Source organism: Panthera tigris, chromosome B1, assembly GCF_018350195.1.
Source record: "Panthera tigris isolate Pti1 chromosome B1, P.tigris_Pti1_mat1.1, whole genome shotgun sequence".
NCBI lineage: Eukaryota > Metazoa > Chordata > Mammalia > Carnivora > Felidae > Panthera > Panthera tigris.
In genome coordinates this window covers 92,895,091-92,916,735 of record NC_056663.1, presented here as the reverse complement: position 1 = coordinate 92,916,735, position 21,645 = coordinate 92,895,091, and the positions used below count along the sequence as shown (strand labels likewise).

At 36.1% G+C, this 21,645-nt stretch overlaps 1 long non-coding RNA gene across 1 annotated transcript; it reads right to left on the bottom strand.

Annotated features, from left to right (window-relative positions):
• Positions 1–4,792: 4,792 nt before the first annotated feature.
• On the bottom strand, positions 4,793–12,138 carry LOC122237675. The gene is made up of 3 exons (XR_006216273.1): positions 11,913–12,138; positions 8,128–8,252; positions 4,793–5,185 (listed from the first exon to the last, which is right to left on the bottom strand). It is a non-coding gene; the product is annotated as an uncharacterized LOC122237675 (long non-coding RNA).
• Positions 12,139–21,645: the final 9,507 nt, after the last annotated feature.

The following is a 21,645-nucleotide window of genomic DNA, read 5'->3' as shown; positions in this document are numbered from 1 at the left end:
GTTGAGTATTACAACACAGATAGCACTCTTCTAGCCTCCCATACTCTATCTTGACTACTGAAAGATACTGTCGATTTATTGGTTTTTTTTTTACCTGACTTGCTCTAGCTCACTTCATGAAATTATGTCCTTCTTTTAATTGTACACTTTTATTGCCTAGTTCTTCTCATACATTTGTAAGTCATATAGGTTCTCTTTCTTATCTACTCTGACTCCTAAATATTGGAAACTTTGAGGTTTCTGGACTCATTCCTTTACATTGACATGATTCCTTGAGATAGCACAAAATGATAGAATTGTGAAGTTAGACTTGCAAGAATCTAAGATCTTATGGAATATCAAGCTTTACTAGAAATTTTCAGAATTCGGGTAATCATTCGGCACTGGCAAAACAAGGATTGGTTCAGATATCTTATTCTGATTCCCAAGCCCTTGCCTCTTTCATCAGACATTCCTTTGCCCAGGCAGAGTGAAGGGATTTTTAGGGAGGTGTGTGGACACTTCACTTACATGGAGAGTATTTTACATATTTTAAATATTATATTTACGTATATTTACAAATATTACATACAGTATTTGTATTCTTTTACCAGAGAGTTACGTGGCATATGTAGCGTTTTCCAGGGTGTCATCTCCCGTAAATACATGGATCCCTGCTTTGCTAACTATAAGCAATCCTAAACACCTGGGTCACATTCTACTAAAAGAATTTCTATTGATAATCACTCTTCTGGCAGAAAAACATTTGGATTGATTGCCAGGAGCTCTGTTATTAGTATGTTTACACAATTGCACCGGGTCACATGTTTTCTTTGTGTCCTGGGAGGGCCTCTCCTTAGTAATAGTAGAGAATCACAGATTAGCTGTTGGTCCCTTTAGTTTTATTTATTTGTTTATTTGTTTATTTATTTATTTATGTATTTATTTTCAGGAGTAGAATTCAGTGATTCATCACTTACATACAACACCCAGTGCTCATCATATCAATAATCCTTAATACCTCTCACCCACCTAACAGATGAACATATGAGAAAGGGGGGGAAAATGAGAGTGGGAAACAAGCCATTAGGAGACTCATAATAATAGAGAATAAACTGAAGGTTGATGGAGGGTGGTGGGTGGGGGATGTGCTAGTTCCTTGCCTTTTTAATCCACCCTCTGACTTGGGTCAGCATCTTGGGGTCAAATATCTCTGATATATTTTCATTATTTGTCTTATAAGATTTTCTGCAATATTTTGCTTAAGCAGCCTAACACTCTGGCTTTGATTTGAACCCTCCAATAGAGAGTAAGAATTTCTTCTACACAATATGTTATTTGCTAACATCTCTTTTTACAGGTCTTTTGAAGTCCATTTATAACTCAATTGTTTTTTTTTTCCTCCATTAACCTCAATTATTTGAATTGTTTCCTGTGTGCCTGTGGGAGTATTTAATTAAATACATAGTTTTCTTAGATCAATTTTTATCTGGAAAAATAGTTTTTATTGATTTCACTTTAATTGGGGGTCTTCATATCAGCTCCCACAATATATCCTCATTTGGGAATCATCCCATAAACAAATATGAGTTTAATTCTGTCAATGAAATTTTAAGCCATTATTTAGCTGTGACAAAAATATTTTGGTAATACTTGACACACCTTACATAAGTGAAAATAATATTCCTTCCAGCAAAAGTAACTTTTTCTTACATATCATATATTTCCAGTGATTAAACTGGTTATTAAAAGTCCATACTCACTAAACTCTGTATATTATATGATTCATAGACATGAACATATCTTGGATATATCCCAGGTTTTTATAGACACAGGTTTACTGGTTAAATTCCTCATCCACATCCCATGGATATCAGAGAATTATTCCTTATCCATCCAGTTCCACAAATTCCATAGCACAGAAGACAAACTCTTTTCTATTAATATGACCTGGGCTATTAGAGAGCAATGCTAAAGTTCACAATGTTTAGTTACAACATTACACTAAGCAGTTCTCCCATGATTTTACTTCTTTAGCTTGGTTTCTTACTTCTTTAAGTCTTCTTAGCTCTTTGTGAACTCCTTCCATTGAAATTTAAAGACAGTGTATTTCATAGTGATTAGAATATCCAATAGTCTGTCCCCAGTCAAGGTGCAAGCTTACTTCCAGCCTTGTTAATGAGTATGGAAGAGTCATTATTCATTCAGTGCATTCAATTAGAGTTTTGTCTTCTACCCAAGCTGATTTCCTCCAGCAGCTAGTCCTCTATAAACAAACTCCTTCTAGTGTCATTATTTGAAGCACCAAGGTTTTTTTTTTTTCCATCATAATGATGGGGCTACTGGAATAATATTTCAGGGATATATGAACAACTCTTGTAATTCTTGCAAAATGCCTGGCGCAGGGAGACCAGTGCTGATTAATCTGCCACATATGTTGTTGGGATTACATGTTAATTAAATGTTTAAAGTTTTGTCGGCACCTAAAAATATTGTGAGTCATGAGATTCCCAATCACGTTTATTCTACCACCAAATGCAATATACTTGTGTCATGAGGCTTCCCATAAATTTCTCTGCGTACCTCTGGCTAGGAGTTATTTGTAATTTCAGACCAACAAATCACACCCAAAAGCACATTCCCTGAGGCTTTCTGGGTCCCATTTTTGCATTATTTAAATTAATTTCATATGTTTAAAGGAACAGATGAGATCAAGCTGTGATATACCAAGTAGGCTACCACTATCTGCTTTCTGTCATACACAGAGAGCTGTCTTAACAATGTATTGTCTTGATTTATGGCCACAGGGGGTACAGAATCTCTGCTATACAGCATCTTCTGCTCTATGCAATTCATAGGATAGATAGTATTTTCTGGAAAAAAATCCTAGAATGGCAAACAAAGCCTTGGAATTAAATGATAACTGTACTCACCCACCCATAAACTGTGCCATCAGAGAGCACTTTGTGATTTATTTTATCCAAATTTTACAAGTAGAACATTCAAATCAGTAGGAGTCCAATTTCCTTTTTCTGCAGAAAACAGGCCATAAGATTTCTACCAACATTGGCCATTGGAGGAGAATAGCAAAAGATAGTTAAATATACCCTCTCTCTGAGCTGCCTGCGTGAAAATACTGTGGTGGCGTCCCTCTGTGGTAATGTAATCTACTTATAAACATCTTTTCCATCTGCTATAATTTCACCCTATTCTCAAACACTTCCTCCCACTATCAGGTTTTGTAACTCCAACACATAATATTTATACATACAGCCAATAATAAGAGCCTTGGTAGCACACGCAAACAAATGTTTTAGGGTTTAACAGACGTCAGGCGATGTTTTCTCTGCTTGTTTGTGAGGCTGCATTCACCTGAAGCCCTGATTGGCCACATGCAAGGAAGTAGAGACCCTCCATAAGTTACCTTGTGCAACACTGCCTGTTAAATTCAACTGTCATGGATGCCATGCCTTGGTCACTGATATAACCTTCCTCTAGTATACACAAATTTAAATTTGGATTTGGGACCACCCTCAGAAGCAAAACAAAAGAAGGTTTTAGAGGTGGGAAAGATATGTTGTGGTATTCTCCCTCATTCCCACATTACTAGCTCATGATCCAGTGGATTTTGTGACTTACTTCTCATTAATCTCAGGGCACAGTGACTTAACTAAATCAACAATTAAGAATTTTTCAGCAGGAGGCTTTGCATTTACATTTTTCACTGGGGGTCACATTAATTACATATTCTGTCCTGCTTATTGACATTGGCTGCTTCATCTTGCATGAATGCATGTGCCTTTGAAATGGATCATAATAAACAGGTGCCAGAGGCAAATTTTGAGCCAAAATCCTGTGGATTTTGATGTAGTGGCCCTGTTTAATTTCTTCAAAAGTGCTCTAGTTTGAGTATTTTCTAATATCTGATCAATTGCCTTGGATCATAAGGACCATAGGGGCGCCTGGGTGGCTCAGTCGGTTAAGCGGCCAACTTCGGCTCAGGTCATGATCTCGCGGTCTGTGAGTTCGAGCCCTGCGTCGGGCTCTGTGCTGACAGCTCAGAGCCTGGAGCCTGTTTCAGATTCTGTGTCTCCCTCTCTCTCTGCCCTTCCCCTGTTCATGCTCTGTCTCTCTCTGTCTCAAAAATAAATAAACGTTAAAAAAAAAAATAAGGACCTAATGTTACTGTCTGTGCTATCACCTATTAGACTACTTTCAGTGCTTGTTTTTCCTCAGTACCTGTAGTGGGTTAAATAGTGTTCCACTAGAACTTATGCCTGCTCAGGACCTTAGAATGTAACCTTATTTGGAAATAGGATTTTTGCAGATGTAGTTACTTAAAAGGAGGTTATATTAGATTAGGGAGGGTACTACATCCAATAACTCCTGATGTCCTTAAGAAAGAGAAGAGGACACACAAAAGAGTGTGATGTGAAAGTGGAAGCAGAGATTGGAGCCATGTGTCTTTAAGGTAAGGAACAGCAAGGATTGCTGGGAGTACCAGAATCTAGGAGGAAGCAAGGAAGTATGCTTTTCTAAAGCTTACAGAGGGATATGTCCCTGCCAACATCTTCATTTCAGATTTCTAGCCTCCAGAACTGTAAGAGAGTACATTTCTATTGTTTTAAGCTACCAATTTGTGGTAATTTGTTACAGCATCCCTAGGAAACTAATACAGTGTTGTTTTCACATTGAGAATTATTTCTAGTGACTTTGTAAATAGGGATAAACAAGATTCCAAGGTGAGGAATAGTCTTGCCAGCATCTGAGTTTATTGCTTAATAGCAGGTTCTGTCAGACACAAATTGCTTCTTATAGTTAAAGAATGTTCCTGGTTGCTCCATAATAATTACCAGGAATTTTACACGTTGAGCTGTGCCTTGAGTTTTAGTTGGATTTATTAGTCAGCTTCTCTTTGTAGTATGGATGACTATCATCCTTCACTCTTCTCCCACTTCTTCCTCTGAGAAGAATTGAGCATGATAGCATCAATGTAGGGTATGGACGTTCTTGCTATTAGTTATCAATCCTACTTTACTAGATTACAGCAATGCATTATTCAGTTAAAGCAAATCTATGATAAGATAGTAAGCATGAATGTGTTTTCATTCCACAAGATTTCAATGGTGACTAACTGAAATCCAAAATCGGGATAGGAGAGAAGACATTAGCCAGGTCTATAATGCCAGCTTCATGGTTATACAACCTGTAGAGTCACATACGGAGAAACCTGTGGTTAGGAGGGTGCTGAGATCGGTTTAACACTCGATTGGAGCTGTACTGAAATCTTTAACAACTTTTGAGTAATGGCCCCTGTATTTTCATTTCACACTCAGCCCATGAATAATGTAGCCAGTCCTGATGATGTATCTATCCCTTTTAGCCTACTTTATTTCCAACCTAATTTTCATCATATTAGGTAGCTGCAGCATGCAAATGAAACACCTTAATAGCCTCCTGTTAATGCCCAGGAACTGTCTCCCTTACTTATTGACCAGTCAGAACTACTAAAAGGGAATGAATAGAAGAAAGGCTTCCTTCTCAACGGTTTACCTCATTAGAACAATAGTCTCTTATTGCCCCCTGGAAGGTTGCATTGCTTAATGTTTACCACTGAGGAGAGTTTGGGCAATTCCAAAGAAACCCATTTATCATGGCTAATTAAAACTTGATGAAGGCTAGCCTTAGTTACTATGCTCTGTGAAAAGGGCAAAGATGACAATGCTCAGTTCACATATAATATCAGTTCTAATTTTGTGTTCATGTAAAGGCAGTGTACGCACACAACAGTCTCTGCAATCTCACATTTCAATTTGTAACTCATCTAGTTTTCCTCCCCCTGGTTCTTTCTTTTTTTTTTTTTTTTAATTTTTTTAATGTTTATTTATTTTTTGAGACAGAGAGAGAAAGAGCATGAACAGGGGAGGGTCAGAGAGAGAGGGAGACACAGAATCTGAAACAGGCTCCGGGCTCCAAGCTGTCAGCACAGAGCCTGGTGCGGGGCTCGAACCCACGGACCGGGAGATCATGACCTGGGCCAAAGTCGGAAGCTCAACCGCCTGAGCCACCCAGGCGCCCTCCACCCCCCCTCGCCACCCTCGTCCTTTCCATACAATCCAGGTTTCACCTTAGACATGAGTATCATCCTTATCTTCCACAAGGGTTACTGTGCTTTTGCCCCTATTCTTCTATTCTATTCTATTCTATTCTATTCTATTCTATTCTATTCTATTCTATTCTAACAATCCCCAAATAATTTGTATACCATCCCAGGCAACTTGACTCAAATTATGACATGTGGTCTTAAATGCCCGACAGGAGGGTTGAGTGAACAGATTTTAACTCTTCATTCGGTCTTTTTCAAATTCCTTCTAGTTTTAACTAGGAGGTAAATCCAGCACCCTGTTCAAGTATACCCTAGGGATGGATGTGGGCCTAAAGCATTCCTCCCACCTCATTCAAAAGTCGATAATGCACTATCAGTTCCTTATTGGGAAATCTATTAAAGTTCACTTCTTTGTAAACCTTATTTACTTTTTTTTTTTTCCAAAAGCAAATCCTTTCAAGTGAGCTGGTTTTTATTTCTTCCTCTTATTTTTAATTCCTTCCCACTGTGCTTATAACAGTTTTTCCTTCATATAATCCCATGTGTAGCAGCTAAACTTAAGTCTGTCACTGCCTTCTGAACGTTTTTTTTTAGGGGGAAGAGGTGGGGTTGAGGGGGGGGCTTCCATGGTTTCATAAGGCTCCTAAGATAGGAGAGTGTCACCTGGCTCCTCTCACTGAACCTTTCATCATCTATGTCAATAGCATTAAATAAGGCATTATCTCTGGATAATAGAAAGCCTGTCTAAGGTCCCTCGACTTGTAACATTCTTCTCACATGAAAAGGAGTGCCCCCTGGGGGATTTAGGGAGGGGGTCTTAACCTTTTCAGCATAGGCCTGCCAAACCCTGCCTTTACTATGGCAGCAGATGGGCTGTTATAATATCTGGAAAAGTTTTTTTCAAAAGTTTTTGACCACTTAATGATTACTGATTCACCTGAACAATCCCTTCTATGTGATAATAATAGAATTCTAACACATCCCCTGATCGTGAGTTTGAAGAATCCATGCCAGTAACAATACGCCAATATTCTGTTGAATGAATGTGCAGTTCTTTAATAAAATGTCCTCAATATTCAGTCATTACCTGATCATGGCCTCCTATTACATGAATTGTTTCTTGAGTAATCTATGCCTTGAGTCATTTCCAAGAAGGCATAAGATTTCTCCAAGAAGCCACAGAAAATAAGGCCTTTCAGTAAAGAAAAATCCAGTTTTACAGACTTTTCTCTCACTACCATCCCCTCCACTCTTAAATGTTGGACTTTTATGGATGGGCTAGTAATGCCAGTTAATAGAATTTTCTAACTGCCCTTTGTCCCTGTACTCTGTTCCTTGCTACCAGATCCTAGTCTGTTTCCTCCACTTTTCAGTGCTAAGACTTACCCACCTTAATATGTCTCAATGTGTTCACCACTCACACTAACGTTGGGTAGCCGACCATTCTGGAATCAAAACTTTATTGTATTTTTTTTTTTCATTTCCTCCTTTAGCATAAAAAAAAAAGATTATAATTTGAGGATCTGAGAGACAATCCTGTCCTCAGTGCCAGTCTGGGCTCACACAAAGTACTAGATCATCGAAGAAGGCTCACAAATCAGAGATCTTGCTCAGTATAAAGCTTTACCAATAATTTCAAGGATAAAACAATGAGAACTTAAGGAAGTAGGAAAAGATCCAGTCCCCTGGTATAGAGCTCAGGTCCTTTCTTGGTCATTTAATGTGCTCTGCTGCAAGTTTCTAGATTTAGTTTCTAAGTAAAATGTTCAAGTGTCTTATTTACACAGAGGTACTTTGCAAATTACAAAATATCTCCTTTTATGCTTAGACAGTGGCCTAGTTTACTTGACACTTTCCTGGGAATTATGACAGTAAATTTTTCGATTCCTGGTTTAGTTAATATAAGCAATCCTAGACAACTCTGTACAGTCTTCTAAAAACACTTTATAGGTAGAGACTCTCCTGCTACCAAAAACTATTTAGTTTATTTTCCAGAAGTTCTACATTAGTATCTTTACTAACAGATTAGACCAATCACCTACCTTTGTTTCCCAGGAGCATCACTCCCACACCTGTCCCCATCGAGGAAGAGGATTGATCAAGAGGTGTCACCATTTCCTTGCCACTTTTGAATCTCTGTTTTCTGTACAGAACTCTCCCCCATGGTCTAGCAAAATGTTGAAGGTTGTATATTTTATTTCTGTTCCTATGTCTAACATGTGGATTTCTTACATATAGTGACTAGAAATCACATACTACTTATTAAACATGAGATATAATGAAGCTCAAACCCCAATTGATTCCACCCAATGTTACTCCTCAATCCCTGTCCTCATCTATATTCTTATTGTCATTGTTAACAGGTAAGGCTTTCATAAATTCACACTTGAATAATGCATTAATTTAAAAATCAGCTTCCTTGTTTTTAGACTTAACCTCTTCAATCTTTTCTTTGCTGTAGTGCAATTCTGAGTATTCTGAAATAATAATTTTATCATTGAGCCTAGATTCAACATCACTTACTCCTGCCCATTTCATAAGCACAAATTTAACTCACAGTTCTCATTTCTTCTCTCATATGCATTAAATGATCATCTCTACAAAAGATTATTTGCTGTTTTGTAAATATGCCTCATTATTTCACACATTCAGCCTTTCAAATATTTTGTTCTCTCCTTGGGCATCAAATAAATTTATATCTACTAACCATGACTCACTTTATAAAACTACAGCCTTGATTTCATGCACATCTCCACAAATTCTGGAATTGCTTTCATGTGCCTGATTGCAGTTGGAGAAAACATACAACTAAATCATGCGGACTGTTATTTCTTTAAAACTATGACCTTGAAAATCAAGTGTGTCCTTAATGTTGCCGAAGAAGCCCACTATTCTTCCATAATGCATCACTTTCTTTCTTTCATATAAATACCAGTATCTGAACTTACATACTACTTACCGAGCATATTACCATAGGACTGTTTCTTAACACGGTTTCTATTGACATAATGAGCCAAACAATGCTTTGTTGGGGATGGAAGGTGGGAGCTGTCCTGTGCACTGTAAGATATATAGTAGCATTTTTGGCCTCTCTTTTTTTGAGTTGTGACAGCTAAAACTCTCTCCAAACATTGCCAAATTCTCCCCTCTTTGCCCCCACCCCTGGGAGAGAATTGCCCCCTGTTGAGAGCCATTGCCAGAAGGGAAATATCCATGCTCCTACCTGAGGCCATCCCCTTTGCTTACTCATGAACTCTCTGTGAGCACAAGCACACCTCTTTCAAGGAATGCTTCCCTATCCTTTATGTAATCAAACTTTTCCTCCTCACTGGGTCATTTCACAATGAAACAAATATTATTTCTTCCTTCTTAGAAATCACAAACAAATAAACAGATAAAAACCCTTGACTGTCACATTTCTCCTACCAGATACCACCAGGGAACTTAATCCCTTCTTTATTAAAACTTCTCAAATTATACTCACTGTCTCCATATTTGCTCATTTCATGCTTTCTTAAATCTCCTCCTGCACTCTAACTAAGCTTCTACTCCACTCTCAATGGCTTTCTCTCTTTTTCTCTCTTACTTGATCTTTATTGGCAGCATTTGATACAGCTTATCATCACATTCTCCTTCACTTGCCTCCTGGGTTTCTTACTATTTCTCTAGTCCTTTTTTCCTCTCTTGGTCTCTTTCACTGGTTTCCCCACTTTTCGCTAGAACTCTTAATGTTGGAATGCTCCATTCCTCAGTACTTGAATTTTTTCCCCCTCGTCTTTCTTTGCACTTGTTTCCTCGGTGCTCTCACTCAATCTCATGGCTTTATGTGCAATTTAAATGCTAATGACTCCCAAATTTATGTTTCCACGCCTTATCTCCATCTTGAATTCCATACTCATAAATTCACTTGCATCTTTTACATTTCTGCTTGAATGTCATGATCATAATGAGTCTATTTTTCCTCAAATCCATTTCTCACTTTACCCTGCTCAGTTCATAACACAGAGGCCCTGACTAGTGTGGGTTGTGTATCTCAAGATTTTCTGAAGTCCGGCCTCCAGGTGAGGTCAAACAATGGAGACATTCAATGAAAAGTGGGGAAAGGAAAAATCTATTCTCTCAATCCCTCTCTGTCATAGTGTTGTCCCTGGTAACCACTGCATTTCTTCCATGGCTCAGGCTCCTTTTACACAGGAGCATTTTTTACACAGGTTCCCGCCACAACACCTCTGCTCAGCTCCAGTATTGCAGCTTCCTATCTTTGTCCCTTCATCTAAAGATGGTAACAGCTTCTTGTTGCTGCTGTTAAATTCTGGGTTGCCTCACAATCTCCTGATTGCCTTTTTATTTTATTGTTATTTTTTCTGATTGCCTTTTTTAAAAAGCTATTTTTACCAATCATTTCTACACGAATTCTCTTTGTTTTAAACTCTTAATGATTTGTAGTCTCTTGGTTGGGCTGTCACTACTTCAGATATCTGATAGACATTTCACAGTAAACGTGCCTCAAAGCAAATTGCTGATCTCCATCTCCCTGCCCCTGTCATACCTGCTCGTGTTTCTCAACCCATTTGATGGAAAATCCATCCTTCTTGTTGCTTAAACACAAAAGCTTGACAATATCCAGAATCCACTTCTCACTATCTCCACTGAAGTTGGAATCACCACTACCCACCTTCCAAATAAATTCAATACTAATTGGAGTCTCTCTTTGAAAATGGCCCCCTTGCAGTCAGTTATGAACACAGTATCGATAGTGATCCTTCCAACATAAAGATCAGATTGTGTTATTTCTCTCCTTAGAACCCACAGTGGCTCTCCATGTCATTCACAGGAATTGTCAAAGGCAGTGTGATGCTCAAAATATCAAGATCCCTGTTACTCCAATGAGCTCATCAATACTCCATGTCTCAGGCCTCACTGGATTCCTTGCACTTCTTCAAGCAAACCAGGCACATGGCTCTCTTAGGCTTTCGCACTGGCTGTTCCCTTTACCTGGGGTCTCTTCCCTGAGGTATCTATATGCCTCATCCCTTATTACTTTTAAGTTTTTGCTTAAACATTGCCTTTTCAATGATGTTTACTATGACCTTTCTATTTAACATTGCAACCTGCTCCTTGGACTAATATTAGAAACTGATATCGACAGATGAATGTGATAGATGTGTCCTTAGTAAGAATCTAAGAGTAGTAAGAATCTAAAAGGAGACTAAATAGTAAACAAATTAGTGTTGAATTATCTTCATGTCTTCCTATAGAAAAACAATATGAATACTTTAAAGTTTATATTTGGAACTGCTCAATATGAGTCAATAAGTGATGTCACTTTCTAAAAGTAATCTGATCTTAGATTGCTTCTGTTTTATATTTAGAATCAGCCCATTTATAGTCTACAGCCACATACTCAATATTTTCTTTTTAAATTAATAGCAAGAACTTCATTCTTAAACCTCTTCAGCATTCTGCTGTGGGTTTCTTTACCTTTGCACTCTAACCAGAGCCACTTTACAACCTCAGCTATTTCAACATGTCCGCGTAGCTTCCACTTACTTACTGATAATTCCACACTCTCTATCATCAGTGAAAGTTCATCTCTCTAGACTTATGTTCAATTTTACTAACAAGGCATCTTGATGCGCATGTCTCACAGTCCTCTCAAACCGGGCATTTTCCAAGTTTAAGTTATCATATTACGCACCCCTAACCATTACCAGCTTGTTGCTCTTCAAATACCTCGATTTACATCCCTTATATTATTTAGAATAGACTAAACTGTGCTTAGTAACAAATATCCCTCCAAGTATCACATTAAATTTTTATTATTTACCTGTCTCAAGTGTTTACGGACCAGGAAACTCCTCCATCTGAAGCATATGGCCCTCAAGGTCCAGAGCACAAAGGAAGAGAAATATAGAAAATTATATGGGATATTTTAGAGTGCCAGACTTTAAATGGATTACAAATATTCTGTCCAATTTAACTAGATGGAATTTAGACACTTCATTCTTCACTTCTCACATGGAGCGACATCGTCTCCTCCCCAAGGAACACAGCCCAGACGTTTATCCATTCTATATCCGGCACAAATTCTTGGACTTCTATGATGTAAGATAGCCTTCATCAGGTTCTGAAGTGTCCCCATTTGTTCCAGAATATTACCTCTGATTCCTTATGTAAATTAGAACAAGAGCAAAAAAAAATCACAAAAATCTCATTTATAAAGACAAGAGTAGGAAGCACCTAGGAGACACTGGGCTTTTGATAATTATGGAAGGCTCCTGGACTGATAGTTTGAATGCTCTATGTATTACAAATGGAATAAGTTCTTTGACTAAACTGTGCTTTTGTTTTCTGGGGGAAAGCACCTATTACAACAGTTTTTGGATACCTACCACTTCCTTCTGTGAGGTAAGAATGGAAAAGTACCTCCCATAATCTTCTATGATTTTTTATTTAAGTCTCCTCATCATCTATCCAGACTGTAATACAATGCCTCATATTTTAACTTTTTGCTACAATAACACTCATTCCTTCTAACAACATGGTATTAGTTAAGATGGGCTATGATAACAACTATTAAAAAATCCATGTCTTAGGAAATTTAAGAAGAAAGAACGAAAATGGGTTGCATGACTTCTAGTCACATTTCATTAGCTAGAACTTGCTCATGCAACCTGGACATAATTGCATATATATCATTCCACATTACCCAAACCAGACTCCCAAGCCACAGTCTTGGGCTTTTCACTCTCCTTAACATACCACCTTCTTAGTCATTAGTTTTGACTCAGCCTATCTGGGTAAATAGCTTTGATTTCCATCCAATTTTCACTTAGATTATAGCTAAAGACCGCAATCTTATTTCCTTACCTCAGGGTCAAACTTCTTTGATCTTTTGCTTTAATATTGCCCAAATTATTTCTTGAAAATTGCCAATCTCATCACATCAATCCTCTGCTTAAAACTATCAAGAGCTTCTATTGCCCCAGCCAAAAATTGAAATCCCTTTAACTGTGACATTTTATATGATCTAGCCTCCTATCTACTGTATGTCCTTATCCTCATCTACTGTAGCTCCTGCCTCATGCAGCATAAACCTACTTAGCTCAGCTTATATTCACTTCCTTACTGGTAAAGTTTACATAGTTTTGCTATGTTCTCTCAGTGCTCCCTCTATGTTTTTTTTTAATGTTTATTTGTTATTGAGAGAGAGAGACAGAACATGAGCAGGGGAGGGGCAGAGAGAGAGATAGAGGGAGACACAGAATCTAAAGCAGGCTCCAGGCTCAGAGCTGTCAGCACAGAGCCTGATGAGGGGTTGGAACTCACAAACCCAGAGATCATGACCTGAACCGAAGTCAGACGCTTAACCGACTGAGCCACCTAGTCATGCCCCAGTGCTCCCTCTATTTTTAATTTAAAAATAATTGTCACACTTTATTTGCTTATATTACCTTTCATCTATATTCCCTTCAAACCCTGTGCTTTTTTCTTTTAATTTTTTAATGTTTATTTGTTTTTGAGAGAGAGACAGACAGACAGACAACGCAAATAAGTAAGGGGCAGACAGAGAGGGAGACACAGAATCTGAAGTAGGGTCCAGGCTCCGAGCTGTCAGCATAGAACCCAACATGAGGCTCGAACCCACGAGCCGCGAGATCACAACCTGAGACAAAGTCAGACGCTTAACTGACTGAGCCACCCAGGCACCTCAAACCCGGTGCTTTTTAAAAGGCATACACTTTGTTCTCTGTTATATCAATAAAGGAAGCCTAGGGAAAGAAGAATATGCAAAAAATAAAACCTTAAATGAATAATTTTACTTTCAATTAATTATCAATTCAAGATTTTTTTTTGTTTTTTTCTATGAAATCTATACTAGATTTTAAACTTATTATGTAAGATACATTTTCCACTTCTAATATGCTATTAGTATCATTTACTATTATTATGCTAGATATTCTACTTTTATTTCTACATTCAGTCACAGGGTCTATTTTATCCTTTCTATTGCACTTGATTACGTAAGAGATTGAAAACAGTTAAGAAACGTACTCGAAACAAATAATGAACACACTTTGAAGGATTTCAAATTCTAAAAACCTAGTATGATAACTTAGATAAATAAAACAGGTTTTGGTGTCGCCTTTCCTTTTAGTAGATTAGTTGAGTAAATAAAATTATTCCCTGACTACGATTTCATATCAGACATTTTTTTTCCTACTCATGTTCTCATATATATAATGAAAGGATATATGGTAAGTATGTGTCATTAAAAACAAGTAATATTTGAATTGAGATCCTACTTAAAGTAAAATTAGTTTTCCTTTTAAAAAACGTATAACCAAATATCTGTATTTTCTAGAAAATGCACCCTTAATTATGTAGGCATGAAATTACATTCTGTGATATAACTTTTAAAACTTTTTATGTTTATTCATTTTTGAGAGACAGACAGAGAGAGACAGAGCACAACAGGGGAGGGGCAAAAAAAGAGGCAGACACAGAATCCAAAGCAGGATCCAGGCTCTGAGCTGTCAGCCCAAAGCCCAACTCAGGGCTCGAACTCCAAACCGTGAGATTATGACCCGAGCTAAAGGTGGACACTTAACCAGGCACCCCATGATAGAATTATTTTAATAATTTTGAAAAAAGAGAAAAGGAATACATGAAGCAAGTATGGCAAAACCATGGTAATTGTTGAATTTGGGTGATGGATATATATCAATTTATTGAATTATTTACTGTGGTTATGAAAATATGATAATAAAAATAAAATGCAAAAAATAAAAATATATAAATCTTGAATATTTTAAGGGATAGTACAGTGTCTATACACAGTGTTTATAGGACTATATTTGATCAGAGCCAAAGACTTTGTGACAGTTGATGAGATAAGTTTAAGTCTAAAATCTTGTGGGCAGTTAATTTAAGATAGCAAAGACACATTACATAGATGGTACATTTAATGAGTAATATGTTCAGTAATATATTTATTTATATTTTTATTTACATAGTATCATTATTTTGTTATCTTTAACATATGAAATTAAGCTTATGAAAATTTGCTATGTATCATAATTCAGTATCTATACTTTGAATTGTGTATACATTTATAATAGCATTACTTTACAAAGGAAGGATCAGTGTATATTGCTGGCTTATAGAAAGATATTCACCTCAAAGTTTATTTTTGTTTTACATCTCCCTCAATCAAGCAGTTATTATTAAACAAATGAAAGTTTAAAAATAATGATATTTTTGGAATGAAATTTTAATATTTTTAGTGATGAATAATAAGAATAAGAATTATTCAGGAAGTCCTAAACTTTACAACAACTATTTATGCTTAATAATTATGCTTTTGAACTTATATAAATCCTATGTAACTATTTTCATTTTTCTAGACTTAGGATTTTTAATGTTATTTATTTATTTTTTTGTTACGTGATATTATAAATTAGCATCAGTAGACCTTGGTTTAATTCATTTCATTGAATCCATTCATGCTTAAAAAGGTATGGGATTTCTTGGACTAAAAGATATCTATTTACATAGTGAAAGGTTAGGTCTTATAAAGACCCTGCCTATATTCAATTGCAATTCTGGTTTTTGTTGTAATGTGTCGCTACATATTTTATCTCACTGTATTCTATTTCTATCATTAATATTTGATTAAAATACATCATCCTGAGTCATATTAATAGAATGAACACATGTGAGCACACAATCTAATTTAAGAGTTAAAACAGTATCAATAATTTTGCAGTTATTTTTCATTCATTATTTGCCACGCAGAAAGGCAACTATACTCTTGATTTTTGTGTTTAGAGTTTTCCTATTTTCTTAATAGATAGCATGTGGCTAAAGGTCTATTTTTGGATCTAGGCAGCTCATATTTCTCTTTTCAAATCTATTCCTAAGCTTTATCAGTGATTCTTTTAAGAAATTTGAGTAATATTGGGGTGCCTGGGTGGTTCAGTCTGTTATGCCTCTTACTTCAGTTCAGGTTATGATCTGAGGTTCATGGGTGTGAGCTCCACACCAGGCTCTTTGCTGTCAGGGCAGACCCTGCTTGGTATCTTTATTTCTCTCTCTTTAGGCATCTTCCCCACTTGTGTTCTCTCTCTCTCTCTCTCTCTCAAAAATAAATAAATATTTTTTAAAAATTTGAGTAATTTTAGAAAGAGTAGGGAAAAGCAGAACAATGAAATCTAGTGTTTTAGATACAGAAATGGGAAGCTGAGCTTTACTTAATAGTTTCCCTTTCTGTTTGAAACCTAAAATTCGAGGTCACAAAAAAATCAAATACTCCTATCTCTTCCTAAAATGTAACTGGGAAATTATCATTGATGACCCTTTCATCGTATTAATGTGTGACTCTACTGCTTGAAATATCTTGGAGTCCTAAATTGGCAAATATATACTAAAAGTACCAACAGAGGTGATAATTTTAAATTATAAATTCTTCCCACTAATCCTTTCAGAAAAATGAGAAGTCTTTTTTTGGGGGTGGGGGGTAGAGCACATTAAGCTAGAAAAGAACTGGGTAAGACCAACATTGTATATCTTGTTATACAAATAAAGGCCCCAGATGAGCTACCTCCTTCTATTAATAATCCCAGGAAAATATTGTTAATCTTATCAAGGGGTATGTGCAAAACATCATGGACTATGGGAAGAAAAGTATGTTTCATACATGGCTACAGAGAGAGAGGGAGACAGAATCCAAAGCAGGCTCCAAACTTCAAGCTGTCAGCACAGAGCACCAAAGCGGGGCTTGAACTCACTAACCATGAGATCATGACCTGAGCCAAAGTTGGAGGCTTAACTGACTGAGCCACCTAGACATCCAATAGGTCACATTTTTAAAGAATGGGACCTGACCTGATAATGGGCATTGGTTATTTGCAAATGGAGCCTTCAAACATGAAACTGAAAGACCGATAAGTGAGATCTTAATTGTATTGTCACTTTGAAATATAATAAATCAAAAACAAATCAGAAAAATAAAAGCACAAGCGAAGAAGGTCCTGTGTTTATCTTATTCATAAGCCATTTCAGAGGCCATACCTGCAAAAGAAGGAAGAGACTGCTAAGTGTCAGAGCCCCCATTGCGAATATGTTTGGCAAATACTGATAGTAGTGAACTTGAAGGAAGCCAAACAGGGCAAGTCAGCCTCGTGGGTACCATTGTTATCTTTTTCAATTATCTAGTCAACAAACTGACTCCTATGAAATTAATGGATCTTATGATTTATCTCATTAACGATATTCTTCCTAAAATAGCTGACCATTTTCTCCCACTTCATTCATGCAATATTCATTCAAAGGTTCTGTCCACTTCCATACATGCTCCCATATAATTCTTTTCACTAAAAAGCAGCCAGCTGGTCTTTCCATGTTAACTTTAATCAAGCCATGTTTGACCAATTGAAGGATAAATGTGGAAGGTTCAACATTAATTTAATATGAGCTCTAGAAACACAAAGAAATGAGGTGGTATAGGGGTGGGAATGCAAAATAAAAAATAATAATAATAATAAAAACGAAAGAAAGAAGACAGAAAAAATCTCCTACAATAAATTTACAAGCAATCAAGTAAAATCTTTCATGTTCACCTTAACACATCGTGGAGAAAAGTTCAAATAGACAGTAAAAGTTCATATATGTCATCCAAGAAACATACAACTAATCCAGAAATGAAAAGAAAAATCATATGTTGGCCACTGTGCAGTAAACTGAAAAAGTTATGTCAAAATTAGTTCCAAAACTGAATAGGATTGCCTTCAATGAAAAAACAGATTGCATGTCACAAATTATGTGATTACAGAACTAGCTGATTTTAAAGATCTTATAAATACATTTGTATCTTTCATCAATAAGAATATATTGAAATCAAGAAATACTGGAAGGAAAACTGTAAACAAATTTGTGTTGCAAATCATTTTACTTTATTTGGTTTCAGGAAAGGTTTCTAGTCTAAGCAAGATGTTCCTCATATACTCCCCTAAACTGCCTTCCTAGCATGATCTACCATCTACTGCCTTTTAAGTGAATATTAGTACAGTTAGATTAGTTTTCCTCAATCCGTAAGCCACAGAATCTGTTTTATACATCAGAACACTAAAAAGAGCCTAAAGTATGTGATTTCACATATTTTGCTTAACAAATGAATGAATAAACAGGCAAATGAATGCATTTCTAGAGTCACTCTCCTCTTCAGAAGCCAGCTCTGAATGGGAACTCTGTAAATGAAAGTGACTTTGCATAACTTTTTTGCTACCCAAGACTTCACAATTCAGTAGACAATTTCCATGATATATGTTTTCCATATGTGTGTGTCCCAGGTCAGTATACATGTGCGTGTGGACTCAAGTAAACACTATTTCAGTGTAATTCTTGGCACTCATTTAAACCTCTCTTTGACTTTGTTTCTTTTTAATTTTTTAAGTTTATTCATTTATTTTGAGAGAGGGAGAGAGGGAGAGAGTGTGTGAGAAGGGGAGGAACAGAGACAGAGAGGGAGAGAGAATCCCAAACAGATTCTCCACTCTCAGCATGGAGACTGATGTGGGGCTCAGTTGCTCCAACCTTGAGATCTTGACCTGAGCTGGTCAAGAGTTGGTTGTTCAACCGAGCCACCCAAGTGCCCTGACTTAGTTTGTCATGTATAAAAAAGAATAATGATCTTGTAGGATTTTTATAATGATTAAGATAATTTACAAGGTACTTAAAATAATAGATAAAATATATCAGTTAATATTTTGATATTATTTTCGGTATTAATATATTTGATATTTTTAACATAAATCAATGAAAGCCATCAGAATAGTGAGTTTTGAATGTCTTACTTTTCTTTTGATATTTAAATTGTGGAAAAATGTATATTTACTTAAATGTAGTTCCTAGCAAGTAGGGGGATATAAATGTCATGATCCTTATTTTGAATATAGTATTAGGGTTTCTGTGAATGGCTATTATCTATTTGTAGACAATTTGGAATTTTTCATAATATTCTATTTCTTTTGAAGAAAATTCAAACTAACCCAGATTAGAAGATATTCTTACAATTTGGATTTTTTAAAAATATATCTCATCAAATAATCTTTAAAAAACAGAGCTCCAATAATGCCAAAAGTTATTAAACACATAGATGTGTGTATTCCATATAAGATATTTATTAAGTTTTGTAAGAAGTGAACACAAAGAAGTTTTTAGTTAGGCAAAAGACCTATGGGAGCATTACTTGTTTGTTGGTTTTTTTAATTTTTTTTAATGTTCATTTATTTTTGAGAGAGAAAGAGAGAGACACAAGAAGCACCAGCTGGGGAAGGAGGGAAAGAGGGAGTCAGAGAATCTGAAGCAGCCTCCAGGCTCTGAGCTTCAGCACAGAGCCAGATATGGGGCTCAGACTCAGGAGCTCTCAGATCATGACCTGAACCAAAGTTGGACACAACCAACTGAGTCACCCAGGAGCCCCTGGGAGAATTTCTTGTTAAGCATTAAGGAGAAGAAGTAGGTGTAAGTGCAGGGAATCAAATGATATTCTGATATCTGTGGAAGGAAAGAAGGAAGAATTGGGACACAAGATTCTCAGCCGTCAGCACAGTGGTAATAAATTTTGGCCAGACCAATGGGGAGTCCTCAATTCAAAGTCTTCTGTAAGAAGAGTACAATTCCTAAGAAAGGTGTTCCCCCAGGACCCCCATGCTCAGTTATTGTCTGGAAGCACTCTGAAGAAATCGACCCCAGTGCAAACACAGTCACACAACCAGTGGGGCAGCTACTGGGACTGCCTGTCATCTGTGCTCCCCGAAGCAGTAGTTCTGAGGACCACAGCTATTCAAGATTTTATTAAGAAACAAAGAAGAAACAAAACAAAACCCTGAAATAATAACTTTTAACACGTATTAGATGACAGGAATGTTATGTTTGATACTTTCTTAAATACTTAATCATTATCTATGCATACATATATCTGCATGCATGCATAATTTGCTCCCTTTAATTAAGAATGCTTCAATAATATTAACATTGTTTTTTACATAATCCTGATTTCCTTTTTAAAAATCAGTTTAAATGGAGAAGCTAAAATATTCAGCTTTAATTTCACCAGTAGATTTTTAATGTTTTGTAATCATAATGTTTAATTTGTGCTGTTCTTAGAACTTTAATTATGAAGCCAAATTGTACTAATACCCATTAGGTACTTCTTAATTGAAGGCACATCATATGTCTGATGTGGCAGTACTAATTGGTGTAATTAAATTCTAATATGCATCAGTAGCCTAATTTTAAAAAGTGAATAAAAAGCAGATAGAAATAAGTCAGTTCTTGAAACGACATAGCTGTAAAATACACAAATGCATTTGCATTTGTAACATACCCATTTATTCAGATCAGACAGCCCATCAATTATATTCCAAATTAATTTCACCAGATAACTTGAAATAGAGAGTAAGAAGGATTGGTCAGGTAAATATGTGTGCACCTTCAAAAGGAACAGCCATGAACTTCAAGAACAATGCTTTTCTCTCTTACAGATTATTATGGAGGACAAACTCTGTGATACTAAATACATTCCGTATCGCAATATGTTTTGGGTGAAATTACAACCGGCTTGAAAATCACATTAGAGTTGTTCAAGCAGGAGGTGGATCAGTGCTGATCTCCCGCTCTGCTAACAGGCTCAAAAATACAAGAAAATATTTTTGCATGTTCAAAAATACTCATTTATTTCTTCTCTCAAATCTTATTTGTTCAGTGTAATATATGGAATTTAAAAATAAGTTGAGTAAGTTTGATTATACATTTTATTTTTCTCTTTCCACTTAAATCAATAATGGAATATATACTTCTATAATTAAATGATATGAACTTATACACAGAATTAAATTATAAATTAATTTAATTTATTTTGGGAATCCTTTTCTTAGAAAAATCTTTTTTTATTTTGAAAAATAATTCATACAGAACTACTTATTTAACTGTAAAATGAGATTCTGAGCACACATTCCAATATCGTTGCCAATTTACTTGACAATCATACAAATTAATGAGTACACAAATGAAATACATTTTCTCTTTAACTTAGTTTGAAGAATCTGTAAGATTTGCCTATTTGGATATGGGCTTTCAGCAGACATCATATTTGTGTGACTTGTGCAGTCACCCAAGACTCGCCGTATGTGTAATGACCTCATGTTTTGTTGATATTCTGCTGTCATCATCTTGAAATTCTTAGTTTTTGAACAAGGCACAACACTTATTTTCATTTTGCACTGGGTCCCCAAAAAGTGGAGAACCAGTCCAGTATTTTCTTATAACTAGACGTTTTAATCTACTCAAGACAAAGAATACCAATGTTTGAAAACTCAAAAGGAGAAGTTTAAAAAGCATTTTACTTTGCAGAGGTAATACAAAAAAAAAAAATAATAAGAAAAAAGAAAAAAATTAAAAGATAATACAACCCTTTTTAAAGTCATTTAACACTGTCAATTTTGGAAATATAGCAGCTTAGTTAAATAATGTTTGCATAAAGATGCACTTTTAACTTT